Genomic DNA, 23016 nt, shown 5'->3' on the forward strand with positions numbered 1-23016 from the left:
AACATTCCCATTGCTAAGCTAAAAAGGAAAAGGCAAGAAAAGGCTGCGCCCCTACCAAAAAGACGAACAAGGGCCTCAATTAAAGAAGCTATCACTTCTGATGACCCTCCTACCCCAGAGAAAGCTACTCATAAAAGAAAAACCATTGTTCTTCCTGCCTTTTTACCTCGAAGACGAACGAGGACATCTTCTGAAGCAGCAATTAAAACCACTACCCTAAATTCCCCACCTATTATCCTAAAACCCCATACCCCACCACAGTCCCAAGGCCCTGAATCTTTACCTACCTCACCCTCGGGTACTGAAATGCAAAATGCATAGGATTTTGTGACATCATTCCTTTCAGAGAACGTAGTTGTTACACAAGAACCAGCTACTGATTCAGCAGCTGCTCCACAAGAACCAACTGCTGATCCATCAAAAGTGGATACCCAAGATGATATACAGCATGTAGCTGTCCCACAAGAACCAGCTATCGACTCAACAGGTGCTACACAAGAACCACCTGTTGATGTCTATAAAACAGACGACTTAGATGTAGTTACCCCACAAGAACCAGCTACCGACTCAGCAGGTGCTACACAAGAACCACCTGCTGATGTCCATAAAACAGACGACCTAGATGTAGCTGCCCCACAAGAACCAGCTACCGACTCAGCAGGTGCTACACAAGAACCACCTGTTGATGTCCATAAAACAGACGATCTAGATGTAGCTGCCCCACAAGAACCAACTACCGACTCAACAGTTGCCACACAAGAACCACCTACTGATGTCCATGAAACAGATGACCAAGACGTAGCTACTCCAACTACTGACTCAGCAGTTGCCACACAAGAACCACCTACTGATGTCCATAAAATTGATGATCAAGATGTAGCTGCCCCACAAGAACCAGCTACTGACTCAGCAAGTGTTACACAAGAACCACCTACTGATGAACAGAATATAGATAATCAGGAACCAGCTACGCAGTCAGCAGCTGCCACACAAGAACCATCTACTGATATGCAAAATTTGGATGCGCAGGATGATATAGCTGTTACAGAACCAGCTGATGATTCAGCAGATGTCACACAAAAACTACCTACTGAGGCTGCAAATAATGAAGCTACTACCGAACAACAACCCTTCCATCCATTGGAATCAGCGACTGAGACTGTGACTGCTACACAAATCCCAATCACCTTGGCTTCCCTTTTACAAGAAAACGAGTTTCTAAAATCAGAGCTTGAGGTTTATAAGCAAGAACTAATAGTGGCAAGGGAAGCCTATGAAAGAGAGCTTAATCTGTATACTTTAGCTCATGCAGCATCTACAGCCGAGAAAAGTGCAGATAAAGATCAATATAATGAATACATGTGCAGCCCATGTGGTAATATTTATCATCAAACTAGTTATAAGATAGTTGAAGTCCCATTGCCTGGAGCCACTCTTGCATCGACTCCTGTTATAGTTAAAAAGGAATGCCCTGCTGTTACAAAAGAACCAGCAGGGCCTTCAAAGATTTTTGAAAAGGAGGTTAAACCACAAATATCTCGACCTACTCTGGTTGTTAAAACTGAAAGTCCTGCACCAAGGCCTACAAAGACTGCGTTTACTCAGACTGAACCTCAGCATTCAAAGACTGTCTTCACTCAGACCACAAGCACTCAAGCACAAATGGATATATGGAAGAAGGAATATGTTATGTCACAGGAAAGGATCTTGCAGGAACAAAAATTATCATGGCAAAATCATATATATGCAAATTGGGAAGTGTTGGAATAGTCTTGTGCACAGAACAAGGAAAATAAACAGTTAAAAACTAAATTGTCTTCCATGTTTGATCTGGTTCAAAGACTACTGGCCACCAGGAAACCATCCTTTAATTATTCTGTGTTTCTTGCAAAGCGCTTAGAGTTATTTCAAGTAAAGGCAATCAGAGATGGACGATCTCATGAGGTATCTACACCTCAACAGTTTATCAAAACATTCACAGAGGCATCATTTAGTGAACAAAATTTATTCTGTGAACTATATCTCCATAATGAAGCCATGCCTGAGGATAGAAAGCTTAATCTGATTCCTCTGGTTGGGGACATTCAGATTAGAGCCTTTGTCTCTTTCCTGGCCAATCAGCTCACGTGGCAAAATGCCTTCCTTTCAGCAAAACACAACGAAGATAATCGCCTTCTGTGGATTCGATCCGAACCACAGAATGTTGTTGTTTTTGTCGTTGAACATCATCGGTTTTTAAGGGAACCAGGAATGACCGAGCATCTGAGAGAATTACAGGCAGCAGTCTTACAAGATTGCCAATATTATGTCAAAGCCAAGGGAGCTCTTGCCTTACAGGCAAACAATCTGTTTTGGGAACATTGCCCTGAGGAGAGAAAGGAATATCATCCCTTTAACCCTCTTAATCTTCAAATAGCAATTTCACGGCTACCTAATTATGTTAAATGCATTCAACAGTGTGCTGAAAGGTGGATGGGATATCATTTTCACTTCCCTCTTCTATGGTTTCCAGTATAGCAATATAAGGCTTATTTCAGGTTGTTCAAGAAGGAGGAGCTCGCAGCATGGCAGAGACCACAGAATGTCCAGGGTTTCAAAGATTTGGTTGATAGCACCTTCTATACCTACTTTCTAAGTAATCTGCACTGTACAGCCCAATACTCGGACTCAGACTCAGAGTAAAAGTTGCATGAGGAAATGCAACCCTTTCAGTTTGGGGGGGTGTTAGGACCTCATATTGTCTCTTTTTGACCATACATTTTGCAAAGTCCTTGTTATTGTTTAATCCAAGTATCCCAAAGGTACACAATATTTCTTCTCATCACTATACGTTTAATTATTTTACATATAATTACACTATCTTCATTATTAACCATTGAATTGATAATTACTGAACGGTTAAAGAACAATGTGCAGTCCACATTGCTGAAACTACCTGGAGATTGAAAGATTACTTCCATAGTTGCTGAAACAGTAGGAACGACGCGCAAATCTCGTGGCTGAATAGTTGTGATTTGCAGTCTAGATTTGGCAGCAACAAAAGAAGATCACCGAAGGAGTTGCTACACTAGATGTAACAATCATGATCTAAAGACAACATTTTTGTAACAACATTTTGTTAAAGGGAAAACTGACTTCCCTATTTTTGTATAAAGGGTTAAAATAGGACTTACAATGTAATCTATTGTAATAGATGTCTCCTCTTTAAAAAGAGGAGACATCTACATTAGAAGGAGGAACAGACTGCGGGAAAGGGCTTAGTTGAAGTAATAGAACTGGAATCCTTTTTCTGTAACATGACATATTGATAGATGAATAAAATCTTGTTCTGAACATTTCCTTCTAGTTCTCGTCTCCTGGAGAATCTTGTGAGAAGGACAGTGCCCACCTTTATCACAAGATTCACCCATTATATTTCTGTAGTGTGTTAAGTGTGTCTTTCATTCATGCTTTGTTAACAGTACTGTTTACTGAATATCATTTTTGCATTATTGCTGAAACTCTGTTTTCTTTCCAATTGATTGCTGCAGTGTTTATTTTATCCACAGTTAATTCATGTGTGTTGCATTGGCAATTGAGTTTACAGAGTGAGTTGGCAGCTTGATAATCAGAAACAGGTGCTGAAGATTTCTGCTCTGGGAATAGGGTCCTGTTCTCTGTTACAGCATAGCCAGCGCTTTCCTTTGCAGATTGATTCTTTAGATTACTCCTTTAATGAAATTAAGCATTCTTTGGTAGTTGTCTGCAATAGATTGTTTTGTTGTAACTCAGAGTGGAGCTTCAATTTGTTTAAGCAAGGTGTGACTAGTCTTTACTACAACTTTTATTTCTTTTAAGATTGAGTACATATAGTACGCAGTTGCCTTTGAAATAACAGACTTCCCTGGGTTGACAATCTATGTAGCACTTGGTTGTTTGAATTAATAAGCAATTAAAGTGACCAATAGAGACTAGTTATGTATCTATCCAGTAATGAAATTCACATCTAATGGGTTTCACTAATGAGCTAATTATGATCCTTCCATAAGCGTGGATATAGACAATGTGACCACCATACCCTTTACTGTCTTGGCCTCTATGCAAGTCCTTAGAACATTTAGCATTCTATCAACTTCCGACTAGATGACATCGTTCTACACAACAATAATTTCAAGTTGAAAAGTATTAATACTTAGATGCATTTATGTGATCGGCATCTTGTTTGGGAAAATTGAAATGTCCAAGTTACTTACCTGGGAATCTTCAAGGACGAAGTCGATAGTACTGGCCACATGAAAACCTCCATCAAAGCCATGAATGGAAGCCATGAAACTATCGTCCAGTAGATCCACTGTGAAGAGCTTGATCAGCTTCTCCCAAGCTTCTGGTTCGACTGTTATTCTTCAAACAGATTATGGTAGTTTCGATTCTTATTTCTGAAATTGTGAATTTTTATAGAAATAATTAATGGTTCTCATTTCAAGGAACTAAGGCTTCAGAATGAATGTACTAGAACCTGAAACAGGGATGTCAACGAGCAAGTGTCGAACCAGGATCTGGAGGAAAATGGCGTTGAAGAATAGGACAGAACTTTTTTAAGGTCACCACAAACCATAACCAATCAATCTGGCCGGCTGAACCTACCAAACCAGTTGGATCATAACAGAACCACCCTACCAATCTAATTTGACCCCTCTTTGGTGTGAATGTCTAGACTAGCTGGCTCATATGATACAGTTCATAACACCTGGAAAGAATATTAGAATTTAGAACTGTTTTTGAGCTATGTTGCACAAACCACAGCCTCTTCAAGCAGGTTTTTATTTTTTATTTTTTATTATGATGGATTTTTGAATTTTGGATTTCAAGCTAACGCAAAATAAATAAATAAATAAATATTTGCAAGTCGCATGAGAGCCAATTATCAATTTCTCAATTCTCTCAAAAAAAAAATGATAATTTTTATATTAAAAATTTACATTTTCCTTATTCAAAAACATGAAGAATTTTTTATTTTTTATTTTTTTATGTTATTTTTTTTATTAAAAATCTAACACGATTTTTTATTTTTTTAATTATTTAAAATCAAAACATGAATTTTTTATTGAAAATATTTGTGATGTTAATGAAAAAAATGCAAGAAAATAAATAAAAATCTAAATATTTTAAAGTTTAAAAAAAAAATTAAAATGCAATCAAGAACTTAAAAAATGTAATCAAGCTTGATTTTGTTTCCTATTTTATCCTACTTGAAAGAATATTTTTTTTTAAGTTTATGAATGTTTTCAATGGAGCCATTTATGGATTAAACTTTCTAGAACGTTCATATCCAAATTTGCAAAATGTACATGTTTGTGTATGAAGACATGAGAAATTGTTTTAACCTTTAGATTTGCGCAAAGTTTTCTTGAAGAATGGATGAATTTCGTGGCGCAATCGCGTTTCAATACCATTCCTCAATGTAGTCTTTGTGCTCCAAATAATGTTTGATCTGCATTCTAGACCTTTCATCCATAAATGGTTAGTATCGAATTTTTTTTATATATTTAAAAAAAAAAATGATATGTAGCTAAATGATTTATGCATATACATGCTTTAATCATGCATCTAAAAAAAAATTGAAAAAATAACTCTAGACTGAAAGCTAGTTCCTAAGCACACTTCCCCGGCAACAACACCAAAATGTTGAGACAAATTAATTATCATTTAATTGTCAACCCGTGGATTACGTAAAACTTGCAAAGCGTGCATGCATTGTATATACTAGAAATTAACTTTCAATTTAGGTCAATCTAACTACAAAACCAAATAATGGCAAACCAAATTCATCTATTCTAATTCAACAATCAACTCAAAAGAAATTATAGTACAATTATAGTATGGCGTGCGGAATTGAAATCTTAACCTTTAAATCTTGCAGGAATTGAAAAGTGCACCACTCTTTCAAAAATGAAAGCAAAAACAATCATTCTTAACCTCTCACACAGGAAAAGATATGAAAGCAAATAAAAACAAATGCTCTTAACTTCTAGGTAGAAAGCAAATAAAAAAAATAACTCTTAACCTCTCACATAGGGAAATATATGAAAGCAAATAAAAACAATTGCTCTTAACTTCTAGGTAGAAAGCAAGTAAAAACAATCACTCTTAACCTCTCACACAGGAAAAGATACAAAAGAAAATTAAAAAAAAAATCTCTTAATCTAAGAAAAACAATAAATCTCACACATTGTAGGTGGCCAATCCAAAAGCATGAGAGATGGTAGCAAGTTGAGAGGCTCTCAGTGCAAGCATTAGCAATCAAGGTGAACATCACTCGTGAGCATGGTGCTAAATCTAAATTCCATTCATAAGTAATCTTAACTTTCCATTTGGGTATCTTCAACTTTACACATGCATTTGAAAGTGTTATGCTCCTATACCAATAGGTGTCATATTTCATGATTGACTTGATGAGCTATGTAATATGTTCATACTTTTCCTTGTTGCAAGGGTTTTCCATATTGTCAAAAAATCAAAAAAATTAAAAAAATGTAAAGAGGGTATACCCTAAAAGAAAAATCAAAGGGTGAAAAGAATGAAATAGTCAAAAAAGTGAAAGAAAATGAACCCACCAAAAGAAAGACCAAGGAAAGTGTGCAAGTCTAAATGCCACTACTTTTTACTCTTATGTAATAAACAAATTGTGTGCAAATTGTAACTTATGCCACAATTGATGAACAGTTGAACAGTTTAAGCTTGACTAGTTCATATTTTTCAATTTCATGTTTTAGAAGTAGAGAATAAAATCTGACCAAACTATTTAATCTTGGCAGATAAGTAGATAGGTAGAGTGAATAAAGGAGCTTAACAGCTTAATCTGAGCCCTTGGATGAAAAAAGGCTAGACTTAGATAGATATCTACATGTAAAAAAAAGAAAGTGTGATAAGGGTTTGCTAATTTAAATGCACCCTAATAAAGAAGTAAAAATGCTAGGATAAAGTAGGTAGGGTAAGTAGATGATGGTTGTAGAATAAATGTGTGGTGAATGGTTAAGTTTAATGCTTAAATCTTTTGCTTTCATCACTTAGACAAAGCACAACTCACATTGGAGACAACACATCAAGGAGACAAAGTCAAACTAATTAAATTCCTTACTCCATTGTTCCCAAAAAATTCACTAATTTCCCCTAAATGTTAAAGGTACCTATAAACAAGTTAGGGGGCTCAGAGAAATTCTCTAACTTTTGGAGGGACCAGACCCTCAGCCCAATAATTTGAAATACCTAAAGCACTTAAATCCCCTTCATCAATATTCACCTCTTCATAAAGTCACTCATTCTCTTTATAAAGATTTTCTATCTACATGAAATCCTCATATATCATTAGCCTAAGGTATAAGTGTTGTATGATGAAATGCATTTTCGAAAAACATTAAACTTAGCGTTTTCCCATTCATTTGATCATATTAACCACTAATGTTATTATTATGTAAATTCCCGAATAAAACAACTTTACCCTCTCCCGTATTATTATATTATACAAAACCCCAAATTTTTACATATCTCGCCCCTTTGGTTAAAATATAGCCATAATTTGTTTTAAAATAGGATTAATGAGTTAATCAGTAACCCATTAAGAACCTTGACCCTCCGCTCCAATAAACAGGATTAATTAACCCTCATGGTTAATTAATAACCTCACCAGCCAATCCCACTGCCCTCGATGCGATTAATTAATCCTTAAATGTATCGAGCCCGCCTCCATTGTATCCCCGTCACTTCAAAGCCCCGATAGCTGTCCGATCAATGCGCCTAGATCCAACGGCTATCGTGCATATCACACAACCCTTTGCGAGCACGCGATCGCAAAGCGGTTTTTGTATAGTGCCTCCGCCACGCGTCGAGTAATCTATGGAATAGCTAGCTCGAGGCTAAATACCACCCTTCCCCATAAGCGGTGCGATAGAAACCACTTACCACCTACTAAACGACAAAATGTCTCATCATTCATCCTTTCACCCGCTAATACCAACCATTTACCTGTTTAAACACAAAAACCCCAATGTTGCTCATTTTCACCTTATTGTGCAGTAAAACCCTTTGTAACCCAGTTGCACCACCTGAAGCCTCTGTTAACCAATTCGAGCATGGTTTACCTCCCGAAAATCATTCTGGACTCACTCCACATACCTCTCAACCTCAAATGAAACCTTTTCGACCTCCCCTGCAAACCAATGATTTCATAACAATTTGTTTTGTTTTACAGGTGATCAGAAGACCACATCCTTGGATAAACAGTCTTAATACTAATCATAAGACTTGTTTACTCCAAGATTTCTATCAAATCTATTCAAACATAGATAGAAGATAAAACATACAGTAAAAAGATAAGCAGAGGAAACATGAAATTAAACGATTTACTGTTGAAATAAACAGTAAAAACATAAAATATACAGTGAAGGTAAAAGAACACAGTAAAGAATATTCAAAGTGTATCAGGATTAAAGAGTATCAGATTGAAACCAAGTCAAGCAAATCAGCTAGCATGAAGATAAACAGCAGGGAAGACGGTTACAAAACAAAGTATACAAATTCATGTCAAAGTAAAGACAGATGAAAAAACTGAGTGGTAAAAGTAAACAGTAAACAGTAAATAGTAAAAGTAAACATGAAGACATTAAGGGTTAAACAAAGATGAAAACACTTTCACCGGCTACAATGAAGTTTATCCAAAGTAAAAGAGAAAAATAGTTGAAAGGAATTTAAGGTTAAAAGATGAAATCAGAATAGAAATGTTACATTCTTCATAAATATCTTGTTTAAGTCATAGTTTTGAAGAAACTATTTTGGCCACTCCAAGAAGTATTTTGAGAAACTGGAGGAGGTTTTTGTTCCCAAAATTTCCATCTACAAAAACCTCTCTCACGTTTTACACAGGTATTACCAAGAGAGAGATAAGTGCATGTCTTCACAGCCTATTTTTCAGTTTGTGCAAAGTCTTGTTTTTGACATATTTTTGCAGAGAACATTATGAACAGCTGGAGATTAAATTTGGGAAACTGAGAGAGGTTTATCTCAAAAACATTCCTATCTATAAAAATTTCTTTCACATTTTACATATCTATTACGGATTGAGATATACAAGCATATCATTGGACCCTAAGTTTGCAGAATTTCTGCAGCAAAATGCACAAAGGAAGGATGTAGTTAGTGACTGGGATGCTTCATCATCAACTAAGAGTTGCTACCAAATTCGACTTTCTCTTCTTTGTCACCATAAATCCATAAACATAGTGCCAAATAGATTCATTAGTTTGGAATGTCTTTTATTAAAGTTCTATTAATGTAAACAATTGGAGATATTTGTGAAACTAATCTTGATATTTTTTCAAGATATTTCAATTTACAGTTAGTATAAATACTTCTCCATTTGAAGTATTTTGGGTGGATTCTTAGACATCGCTGTAATATTGATTATTTTGGAATAAAGTGTTGTTGGACCAACTTTTGTATGGCTTGCTAGATAAAGAATTGATGCAAAGGACTTTCCACAGATTTTTTGAATCAAACACCGGATCAATAAATCCTCTATACCTTGTATTTTAAAGTTTTCCTTGTTTCTTATATCATCTATGTTTCCTATCTGAATGATAAACGAAAAAGAGTAATTCGGAATATGCTTGATTGCACTCTGTTTTCAATCGTTATTATTCTCTATGTTTTCTTCTGAATTAGGATAAACAATGAAATCTTAATTTCTCATGTTTTCTACTTCATTCATTTTGATTATTTAGTAATAATACTCAATTGTTCTTTATTAGTAATCATTCAAGTTCCCTCTTTTCAGATAGGTTGAAGAATTCTTAACTGCTTTTCATCCAATTTGAGCTCATTCCATCTATCCCAAGTCTTTATTTATTCCCTGTTTGACCATCTTGCCCTGTGAAACCATCTTTTGTTAAGAAACCAAATCTAGTTAAGCCATCTTCTTTAACTCCATTAGCCCAATGGCCTAAACTATTCAGTCCTACCTCTCTGCTATTGAATCTCACCACCCAAACTCAAACAAAACTCCTAAACTTCACAACTAGCCTAATATCTTTCAAAACCAAGCTAAATCATAAAGAGAGAGCCCTCTCTGGATACAGATTGGCTAGATTCTGTACCTAAAAGTTGGTTTGTGGTTACCTCGGACCCCTTTCCTCTTCCCAACAGCTTCAAGGAAAATCTGAGTGATAACATAGTGGCGACTCCACTGGGGAATGAATAGTTGTTTGTTACTATTGTTTACTTTATAAGCTACAGACGGAGCCTAAAGTTAGCCAAGTAGCCTTTGAACTGCTCTTGCTTTGTAATTGCATAAGTAAATGAATGCTGCTTCAGTCTATCTCCAGTCTAGTTTATGGATTGAACATCTAGTTTCAAACACTCGACTAGTGCCTCTTGTCCAATAAATCTTTAAGAAATTTTAAATCTCATATCTAAAGCCTCTTAAAGAAATCATAGAAATTGTTTTGAAAAATCATAAAAAAACAAAATAATCATAAAATACTTAAAATTTGGCTTCCTGGAGAACTAACTTTTTCTTCATAATTGTTTTACAGGTTTAGATCTGATCTATGATGGTGGATAGGGATCAGACACACAAAGGTTAAAATCATCCACCTGGTGACTCCAAAATCAATTTCACTACTAAGACTCCACTGGAGGAATGAACCTGAAAGAACAATATGAAAAGATCAGGCTTTTAACTTGGATTGTTATCCAAGACATTATGTTCTTTCTAAATTGATAGAGTTTTTCAATGTATATTGTATTTTAGAGAAGATTTTAGATTAATTTTTTAATTATTCTCTTTTTAAAATTGTAAATATAAAATATCCTTGCACATTTGAGCATCATTCTTCTGACTCTTTTGATGATCATTTTCCAATCAAGAAGCCTCAAACAGTCAAGACTCCATTGTTCAAATATCCAGAGCTTCAAATTTCAGAGAAATTCCACAACCAAATAATCCATATTCCAAAGAATTAATAGTGAGATAGGATGACCGGGCTTGTGGAAAATCTTTCATTTGATGAAATTTTAAATGAATTCAGGGATCAGTTATCAAAATTTCAGCGTGATGAAGATTTTTTAAGAGTTGTGTTTATAATTGTCAAAATAAGAAAATACTCTCATGAAACTAAAATGTGTTTTCTTAATTTAGTTGTTGAAAAATATGAAAATGAAATTAAACTTTTGCATTCTCAAATTCAGTCATATAATTTCCGAGATCCTAAAGAATTCTTACAAAATCTTCCTTCTCCAAACCATGAGGAAATTGTACTACCTTTTGATTTGCAGATTGAGGTTGATTATGCTTTCAGGAGAAAGACTGAAGAAATAGTTGCAGGGTTTAGTATTGAGGATACATCAGATAAATTAGACAATGAAGGCCCAGAAGAAACTATCACACTTTATGCTTTTGTTGATCATATAGCAGGTTATATGGAGGTTCTTCTCAACTCAAATTCTTTAACATGTTTTCTCTATGAGGACCAAATACATCAGCAGTGGCCTTTATATATCACAATTTCGATTATGTGGGTACATGATCAAATTATGCTTCTGATTTCACTGACAATCAGTCAAGCAGTTCATTTGTTTCTGCAGTTGCTTGATTGGCTTCATTGGCATTTTTGTATTATTTAATTCAACCTGATTTTCAATAATATAGAGTAGGTAGGATTTTAGTTTGATTTAATTCAGTTTTCAGTAGATTATGAAATAAATCCTAAAAGATTTGAATCCAATCAAAAGGCCCTAAGATCTTGATGATTTACTAATTTGGTTTGAAGGTTGCAGCACCTTTTAGTTTCAGGTCAAATCTCAAGTTGTGCAGGAAAAGGTTAAAAAGATTTTTGATAAAAAGACCAAGACTGAAGATTCCTACCTAAGTTACAAGGTGTTGAAGTGGGATTCAAATAGGTAGAATAAAGGATTGGTGTTGATTGGATAGTAACTTGTTGGAGTTGAAGCCCGAAGAAAAGGCCCTAAGCTTCAGAAGTGTCACTGTCATACATACAATAAAGCAACAAGCAGAAGAAGATTCCATAGTTCATCCAAAATCATTAGGAGGCCATCTGACCTACTGTTCTTGACTTTCCACCAGGAAAATCCATCCCCAAGTGGAGCCAGTGTTATCCTCCTATACCAATAGGTGTCATATTTCATGATTGACTTGATGAGCTATGTAATATGTTCATACATTTCTTTGTTGCAAAGGTTTTCCATATTGTCAAAAAATCAAAAAATTAAAAAAAATGTAAAGAGGGTATACCCTAAAAGAAAAATCAAAGGGTGAAAAGATGAAATGGTCAAAAAAGTGAAAGAAAATGAACTCCACCAAAAGAAAGACCAAAGAAAGTATGCAAGTCTAAATGCCACTACTTTTTACTCTTATGTAATAAACAAATTGTGTGCAAATTGTAACTTATGCCACAATTGATAAACAGTTGAACAGTTTAAGCTTGACTGATTCATATTTTTCAATTTCATGTTTTAAAAGTAGAGAATAAAATCTGACCAAACTGTTTAATCTTGGCAGATAAGTAGATAGGTAGAGTGAATAAAAGGAGCTCAATAGTTTAATCCGAGCCCTTGGATGAAATAAGGCTATACTTAGATATATATCTACATGTAAAAGAAAAGAAAGTGTGATAAGGGTTTGCTAGTTTAAGTGCACCCTAATAAAAAAGTAAAAATGTTAGGATAAAGTAGGTAGGGTAAGTAGATGATGGTTGCAGAATAAATGTGTGGTGAATGGTTAAGTTTAATGCTTAAATATTTTGCTTTCATCACTTGGAAAAAGCACAACTCACATTGGAGACAACACATCAAGGAGACAAAGTCAAACTAATTAACTTCCTTAATCCATTTTGCCCAAAAAATTCTCTAATTTCCCCTAAGTGCTAAAGGTACTTATAAACAAGTTAGGGGGGCTCAGAGCATTTCTCTGACTTTTGGAGGGACCGGACCCTCGGCCCAATAATTTGAAATACCTAAAGCACTTAAATCCCCTTCATCAATATTCACCCCTTCATAAAGTCACTCATTCCCTTTATAAAGCTTTTCTATCTACATGAAATCCTCATATATCATTAGCCTAAGGTATAAGTGTTGTATGATGAAATGCATTTTCGGAAAACATTAAACTTAATGCTTTCCCATTCATTTGGTCATATTAACCACTAATGTTATTATTATGTGAATTCCCGAATAAAACAACTTTACCCTCTCCCGTATTATTATATTATACAAAAACCAAAATTTTTACATATCCCGCCCCTTGGGTTAAAATATAACCATAATTTGTTTTAAAATAGGATTAATGAGTTAATCAGTAACCCATTAAGAACCTCGACCCTCCGCTCCAATAAACAGGATTAATTAACCCTCATGGTTAATTAATAACCTCACCAGCCAATCCCACCACCCTCGATGCGATTAATTAATCCTTAAATGTATCGGGCTCGCCTCCATTATATCCCTGTCACTTCAAAGCCCCGATAGCCATCTGATCAATGCGCCCAGATCCAACGGCTGTCGTGCATATCGCACGACCCTTTGCGACCACGCGTTAGCATGCGATCGCAAAGCGGTTTTTGTACAGTGCCTCTGCCACGCGTCAAGTAATCTATGGAATCGCTGGCTCGAGGCTAAATACCACCCTTCCCCATAAGCGATGCGATAGAAACCACTTACCACCTTCTCCTAAATGAAAAAATGTCTCATCATTCATCCTTTCACCCGCCAATACCAACCATTTACCTGTTTAAACACAAAAACCCCAGTGTTGCTTATTTTCACCTGATTATGCAGTAAAACCCTTTGTAACCCAGTTGCGCCACCTAAAGCCTCTGTTAACCAATTCAAGCATGGTTTACCTCCTGAAAATCATTCTGGACTCACTCCACAGACCTCTCAACCTCAAATGAAACCTTTTCGACCTCCCCTGCAAACCAATTCTTTCTTAATAATTTGTTTTGTTTTACAGGTGATCAGAAGACCACATCCTTGGATAAACAGTCTTAATACTAGTCATAAAACTTGTTTACTCCAAGATTATTATCAAATCTATTCAAACAGAGATAGAAGATAAAACATACAATAAAAAGACAAGCAGAGGAAACATGAAATTAAACGATTCACTGTTGAAATAGATAATAAAAACCTAAAATATATAGTGAAGGTAAAAGGACATAGTAAATAACAGTCAAAGTGTATCAAGATTAAAGAGTATCAGATTGAAGACCAAGTCAAGTAAATCATCTAGCATGAAGATAAACAGTAGGGAAGACAGTTACAAAACAGAGTATACAAATTCATGTCAAAATAAAGACAGATGAAAAAACATAGCAGTAAAAGTAAAAAGTAAACAGTAAACAGTAAAAGTAAACATGAAGACATTAAGGGTTAAACAAAGATGAAAACACTTTCACCGGCGACAATGAAGTTTATCCAAAGTAAAAGTGAAAAACAGTTGAAAGGGATTTAAGGTTAAAAGATGAAATCAGAATAGAAATGGTACATTCTTCAGAAATTTTCTGTTTAAGTCATAGTTTTGAAGAAACTATTTTGGCCACTCCAAGAAGTATTTTGAGAAACGGGAGGAGTTTTTTGTTCCCAAAAGTCTCATCTACAAAAACCTCTCTCACTTTTTACACAGGTATTACCAAGAGGGAGATAAGTGCATGTCTTCACAACCTATTTTTCAGTTTGTGCAAAGTCTTGTTTTTGACATATTTTTGTAGAGAACATTATGAACAACTGGAGATGAAATTTGGGAAACTGAGAGAGGTTTATCTCAAAAACATTCCTATCTATAAAAATTTCTTTCACATTTTACATATCTATTACGGATTGAGATATACAAGCATATCATTGGACCCTAAGTTTGCAGAATTTCTGAGGCAAAATGCACAAAGGAAGGATGTAGTTAGTGACTGGGATGCTTCATCATCAACTAAGAGTTGCTACCAAATTCGGCTTTCTCTTCTTTGTCACCATAAATCCATAAACATAGTGCCAAATAGATTCATTAGTTTGGAATGTCTTTTATTAAAGTTCTATTAATGTAAACAATTGGAGATATTTGTGAAACTAATCTTGATATTTTTTCAAGATATTTCAATTTACAGTTAGTATAAATACTTCTCCATTTGAAGTATTTTGGGTGGATTCTTAGACATCGCTGTAATATTGATTATTTTGGAATAAAGTGTTGTTGGACCAACTTTTGTATGGCTTGCTAGATAAAGAATTGATACAAAGGACTTTCCACAGATTTTTTGAATCAAACACCGGATCAATAAGTCCTCTATACCTTGTGTTTTAAAGTTTTCCTTGTTTCTTATATCATCTATGTTTCATATCTAAATGATAAACGAAAAAGAGTAATTTGAAATATACTTGATTGCACTCTATTTTCAATCGTTATTATTTTCTATGTTTTTTTCTGAATTAGGATAAACAGTGAAATCTTAATTGCCCCTGTTTTCTAGTCCATTCATTTTGATTATTTAGTAAAGAATACTCAATTGCTCTTTGTTAGTAATCATTCAATTTCCCTCTTTTCAGATAGGTTGAAGAATTCTTAACTATTTTTCATCCAATTTGAGCTCATTCCATCTATCCCAAGTCTTTATTTATTCCCTATTTGACCATCTTGCCTTGTGAAACCATCTTTTGTTAAGAAACTAAATCCAGTTAAGCCATCTTCTTTGAATCCATTAGCCCAATGGCCTAAACTACTCAGTCCTACCCCTCTGCTATTGAATCTCACCACCCAAACTCAAACAAAACTCCTAAACTTCACAACTAGCCTAATATCTTTCAAAACCAAGCTAAATCATAAAGAGAGAGCCCTCTCTAGGTACAGATTGGCTAGATTATGTACTTAAAAGTTGGTTTGTGGTTGCCTCGGACCCCTTTCCTCTTCCCAACAACTTCAAGGAAAATCTGAGTGATAACAGAATGGAAAATGCTCTCCTATTTATACAAAAATATAAGAAGCTACCTCATTACTAGAGGTCCATTATTCTCTCCCTAGATTCCTAGAAAAACTTATAGAGTTACAACTCAAATAGGTAATGATGAGACACATATCCTCTTTGACCTTTATCCAAATCTTCTTCCATATCTTGAAGGGAATTCAAATTTAAGCATTGGAGGCCACATAAGGGTGCCTTAGAAGCTTCCAAATGACCTACACATGTCATGAAACTCAAACCACTTTTAAGTATTAGCAAGTATATGTCATTTTTCTAAGTTTTAACCATTTAATTCACTTATAATACTAGAAATCATTAACTTTTAGAAAACACAAAGATAACCCATATAATTATGAAAATGGAGGCTAATGAAAGATTATATGGTCATGGAGTTGCGACATGTAAGTGAAGTGGTGGCGATAAAGGTGAAAGTGGATGATATTTTGAAAACATTTTGGAGACTCTACATACCCCCCAATTGACATTATTGCATGTCCTCATGCAATCTACTGTTTTCAGCCACACCCACTTGGAATAAATTCCGGGATGCCATTAAGGAGCAGTACTACCCTGTCGGAAGCTATGAGGATAAGTACATAAAGTGGACCACGTTGCGGCAGGGAAGGGACCAAGACATGTCGGAGTTTACCAAAAATTTTCATACTCTTCGCACAAAGTTGGGTATCAAGGATTATGAGCGGAATTTTGTACTCAAATACTGCAGCTGCCTACACAAGTACATCCAGGATTAAATGGAGTTCCTGGACATGTCCTCGCTCGGCACAGTGTACCGATATGCTGTCAAGATCGAGCAGAATTTTAAACAAAAGAAGCGAGACTTTGGATCCATGAATCTAAAGCAAGGGAAAGGCTTCCCCAAACGTAGAACCAAGGACAAAGCCAAGACGATGTGACCCAAGACAACCTGTCAAAGCCGCAAGAAAAGAGAAACACCACGAAGTCAAAGAAGGACACAGGAAGTGGTGTGAGTTCCATAAGAGCCCCACTCATAACACAAGCGAGTGTCGGACTAAGCAGTCATTGGTGCTCGAGTTGAAGGCTATTTCAGATCCTGTCTCACTATATTTTCAGAGATATATTCTGAGGAAGTTAGGGTTTTTGCAGACCCTCGAATTACCTTCCAAACAGGTCACCATGGGAAACTCGTCATAACTATCTTTCTGAGCATCAGATTGAAATTTCGTAAGAAGTTACAAAAAGAGGACAGGCTATAGTTTTTGGTATGTATTTTTCAGATCCGAAGGTCAAAACAGTGACACGTGGCACATCATACAAGTTCGCTATTCTGAAAAGGTGTATAATCAGGTCATCTTGGGAGATTGTGCATAACTCTTTCTTGGAGAATCCAATTTCGATCAGACTAGTGGCATTGGAAAGAGGACGCAAAGGACTACTGCAGGTCGTGATTTTAGAACTGGAAGATCTGAAATTACAGATTTATAGTCGTTTCAAGATCGAGCTCCTAAAATCAAGAAAAAACGAGATGAGAAAGTTTGATGGCAAGGATCTAGTAAATTGGATACTACAGATGGAGAAATATGTTGATCTACATGGTGTACCACTGTTACAAAAGGTAAGTATTGCATCTAATTATTTAGAACCGAATCAATTTTTATGGTATAAAGGGATTTGTTCTCGTAAACCACTTGTCACGTGGTCAATTTTCATAGAGAAAATGATAACACATTATGAGGATACAAAGAGAAACACCTTCTTTATCCAATTGATAAATCTCAAACAAAAGTGTTCAATGGCAGAGCACATTGAGGAACCAACCCCAGAGAAAGAAGAAATGAATCCGACCATATCTTGTAAAGCATTGGTAAGAATTACCACTCCTCAAACTCTCAAGATAGAAGGACATATCAAGAAGAAAAAAGTTCAAGAAGTGAATTATATCATATCGAGAAAGAAGAGATGAATCCAACCATATCTTGTAATGCATTGGCTGGAATTACCACTCCTCAAACTATCAAGATAGAAGGACATATCAAGAAGAAAATGTTCAAGAAGTGAAAGATCACATCGAGCATCAAGAAATGAATCCGACCATATCTTGTAAGAAATTACCACTCCTCAAACTATAAAAATAGAAGTACATACCAAGAATAAAAAGGTTCAAGCAGTGAAAGATCACATCGAGCATCAACAACAAGTTCTCCAACTTTTAAAGGATAATGCCACTTTGGTGCAGAATCGAATGAAACAACAGGTAGATCAACATCGCAGTGAAAAAAATTTTGATGTAGGTGATTGGGTATTTTTATGGCTACATCTCAAGCAAGCTATTTATGAGAAGGAAATGTTGGCAATACTACATGCACTTAAGAAATGGCAACCTTACCCAATGGGAAGACACTTCAAGGTAAAAATGGATCATGATAGTCTTAAATACTTTTTAGAACAAATATTATCTTTAGAAGAATAGAAAAAATGGGTCACAAATATGTTGGGTTATGACTTTGACACCATCTATAGAAAAAGGAAGCAAAATTTTGTCGCAAATGCACACTCAAGAGAGGATGAGGATGTGGAAGCATTGTTTTGTGCTATTTCTATTATCCAACCAGATTAGATAAACGAAGCAAGAGATGAATGGAAGAACGAAGAAGAAGTGTGGCCACTCATTCAAACGTTACAGAAGATCCCAATTCAAACAATATTGCCAGAACTTGAAGAGGAAGGAAAAATCATATTGGAACTTGGAGCACTCACAAAAACAAGAACCCGACGACTACGAAATCGATCAATTTCAGAGTATATCATCAAGTGGAAGAACTTACCCGCTGAAGATTCCACATGGGAGGACAAGAATTTAATATAGAAGCATCAAGAACTACTCAAGCATTGGGGACAACACTTTTTGAAAGAGAAGGGCATGTTAGACCCCTATACTACTAGTGTAACCCCTTATTGTTATTAGTACAACCCCATTATTATATTGTTGTACCCATGTAGTCCCCATATTGTTACTATTGTGCCCCATGGAAGCCCACTATTGTTATTATTGTGCCCTTACATTATTATTGTTATGTCGGCTCTGATTATATTATGACACCTTAGACTCCTATATATAGAAAGGAGGTCTTGTCATTTTTATTATCCAAGAATTGTTCATTTGTGTAATGTAAAGGAGGTTGCCCCCTCGAAGAGGCTTATTTATAAGGCATTGATCTATCTTTTCTATCTTTTTGTTAGCTGGTTTCATAACACCGACCTTGAGTCAGAACCCAACAACGAGAATAACAAGGGGAAGAAAATCATTGATGCAGAGCCCAATGCCATTGTTGCCACCGCCAAGATCTAGAAGAATGAGCTCGAAGATCCTAAGGAGGGGGAGCGTCTTTTCCACTCACAGATGTGGGTGAAGGGTTCGCCACTTCGATTCATTGTTGACAGTGGGAGCCAAAAGAACCTCATTTCAATATAGGTCGTGAAGCAGTTGGGCCTACCAACTACACAACACCCGCAACTTTACAGTATCCGGTGGCTACACCAAGGATGAGATCTCTGAGTCCGCCAGCAGTGTCGCCTTCCTTACAGCATCAAGGCCTTCACAGATGAGGTATTGTGTGATGTTGCACCTCTTGATGTTTGTGATGTATTATTAGGCCAACCATACTTGTGGAAGTGACATGTTGTATATGAGTCAAGACATTGCGCTGTTATTATTTCTTTGGGTAATTCATTACACAGGATACCAAAAGTAGCCCCACCTACTGCGACCTCTTTGATCTCTGCTAAGAAATGCAGTAAGATCATCTCCCATACTAGGAATTTTATTTTCTTTTTGGTTCGCTCTCAAAGTAAGGGAAGATCGTAGCCACATCCATGGCCCCCAGTAAGGGTTCCTCCACATTGTAGAAGCAGGTGGATATAGCCATGAAAGAAGACAGGAACATTTTCTCCTCACCCACAGGGGTACCGTTGCACTATCAGGTCAGGAATTCGTTCGATCTAACTCCCAAAGCACTTCTACCCAACGAGCCGATATATCGCCACTCCATTGTGGAAAATGCTAAGTACAAGCAACGACATGATCAACATCGGGTGCCACACAAGTTTCAGGTGGGCGACAAAGTCTAGTTACATTTGCAGAAAGAACGCCTTACAAGAGCCCATCGGAAACTCAGACCACTCCGATATGGTTCTTACACCATTACCAAGGTTGTGGGAAATAATGCTTTCGAGCACAGGATTCCCCCATTCCTTGGCTTGCACCGAGTGTTCAATGTGGACCGCCCTCGACCATGCTTCCCACCATTACTGTACATATCAGAGATTGCAGAACAGCTCACCAGGGACCAAGTTCAGCGAAAGTTTCCCCATCTCATGGAGGCACTCAACACAATAGGGACCATTTCTTCCTAAGGAGGGGGGGGGAGGGGGGAATGATCCAGGTGGATGTTGGTGGCCACCCACTTATCTCACTTGGACCCCCACAATTGTCTCTTCCAGTTTTTTAGTTTCCTTTTTTGTAGCACAATTTACTATTTTTGGCAGTTTTTCGGGTCCTGAAATTCCAGAGCCATTTTGAGGCCCTAAACGACATTTTTTTGGGAAAATTGGTACCAAGGTCATGTTGGTCACTCAAAAGTTGTAGTCCTCGGATAGATATTTCTAACGAGTTATTGTGTGCGTCAAACTGAGATCGTATGCCAAAGTTATGACCCCGGGAAGTTGATGTACCAAATTACCCAAATGGGGCCCATAGTTTGACACTTCATCTCCTAGGGTTAAGTTTTTGGATGTTTAGGGTTTTCCATTGTTTCTCAACAATATATAGGCCTTCGAACCTCATTGTAACACAGTTCAGAAGCATGTAGCTACCACATCTCTTCTCAGAGATAAGATACCATCGCCCGAGCTAATTTTATTTCCATTATGTTTGTAAACATATTTCAGTATTTGATATTAATGAAATGAAGTGTTATTTCTATTGCATTTTTGTATTTATGGTTATATCTGTAATTTTTTATGTTCCTATTTAAATCCAAATCACCCATGGCATCAAAAGATCCTTACAGCGATTAAAAAGTACTATTACTGGCTAAATTTGAAGAAGGAAATGGTTCATTTCATGGCAAGATGCATGGAATGCCAGAAAATAAAGGTTGAGTGAAAGCATCTGATAGGATTGTTGCAACCTATCCCTATTCCGGAAAGGAAGTGGGAAGTAATTTCTATGGATTTCATTCCACAATTGCCCAAAATGTCTAAGTAGCATGATGCAATCATGGTAGTGGTGGATAAGTTGAGCAAGGTAGCTCATTTCGTAGCTGTCAAGTCCACTAACTCTACTAGTGACATCGCACAAATTTTCATAAAGGAAATTGTGAAGCTACATGGCATTCCCAAAAAGATTGTGTCAGATAGAGATGCTAGGTTCACTTCCAAGTTTTGGAAGGAACTGTTTGCAAAAGTGGGAACAAAATTAGCATTTAGTATAGCCTATCATCCACAAACAGATGGGAAAATATATAGGATTAACAAAATCCTTGAGGACATGTTAAGAATGTATGTAATGCATCATACCAAGAAGTGGGAAGAATATCTTCCACTTGTCGAATTCACATACAACAATGGATACCAAGAATCCATAAAGATGAGCCTAATTTAGGCATTTTATGAAAGAAGTTGCAACACTCCTATAAGCTAGAGTGATCCATTTAATAGGGTCTATGTAGGACCTGACATGCTCACGGACATGGAGCAACAAGTCCAGATCATAAAACAGAATTTGAAAGTGGCAGAGGATAGGCAGAAAATCTACGTAGATCAGCATAGAGTGCATAAAGAGTTCCAAGTTGGGGAACATGTTTATCTGAGGATTAAACCCAATAAGAGTTCCCTAAGGATTGGGACATGTGCCAAGTTGGCACCACAGTATTGTGGGCCATTTGAAATCCTTGAGAGGATTGGACTAGTGGCATATAAGCTGGATTTACCTCCTTCAGTTAGAGTTCATGATGTTTTCCATGTTTCTTTACTTAAAATATATGAACAGGATTTTAATCATGTGATTGATTGGTCAGTGCTACATGTGGAACTAGAGGGAGAGTTCCAACCAGAGCCAATGTGCATTCTAGACCGGAGGAGTCCCATGCTCCAAAATCGAGCCTTAGAGCAAGTCAAGGTTCAGTGAAAGCACTTTGTGCCAGAGGATGCCACGTGGGAAATAGTTGATGCCATGAAAGTTAATTATCCCTTCTTGTTTGTTGGTTAAAACAAGTGTGTATATGATTGTAAATATTATATAGAGTTGTGTGTATAAAGCATCCAGCAGAGGGAATGTGCGTTGCAGGTCAGGAAGGGCACAACAGAAAATTAAAAACAAGGAAAAGACATCAAGAGGATTCATTTTCGAGAGGGAAAGAGGTAGACAAAGAAGGCAGAGGAAATTAAGGCATCCAATGAGAGAAAATCAGCAGGCAACTTTGAAGAGAAGAGAAGAGAAGGGGATTGGTTCTCTAGTTCTTTAGAGGTTGTGGGTTGAGATGATAGTATCTAGAGCCCTATAACAACTTGGGATCCCTAGAGGCTGTGGGTTGAGATAAAATCCCTAGAGCCCTGTAACAGCTTGGATCCCTAGAGGTTGTGGGTTGAGACAGAGGTCTCTGGAGACTTGTAATAGCTTGGGTCCCTGGAGGCTGTGGGTTGCGATGGAACCTTTGTAGCCATGTAATAGTTGGGGTCCCCCGAAGGCTGAGGGTAGAGATAGTAGACTCTTGAGCCCTATAACAGCTTGGGAAGAGGCCATCCTGAAGCAGCATCAAAGGAAGACCTAACTAAAGACACTCGATTACTGCATTAAGTTTAAAGTGGATTATGGGCTTCCTAGGAGGGGATGAATCATTGTGTGTGCACTTGGGGGTGAGGTAGAGCACCTCTGGACTCCCTATGTTAACAAAATAAGAGGAAGTCAGCTGGTGGGATTGAAGAAGGAGGTCCTCTAAAGTCCATATTTTAGTTGGCAGTTGGTATTCAAGTCCCTTAAGCA

This window comes from Pinus tabuliformis, chromosome J, assembly GCF_031772625.1.
Source record: "Pinus tabuliformis cultivar Carrire ecotype Pingquan chromosome J, CPIR1, whole genome shotgun sequence".
Lineage (NCBI taxonomy): Eukaryota > Viridiplantae > Streptophyta > Pinopsida > Pinales > Pinaceae > Pinus > Pinus tabuliformis.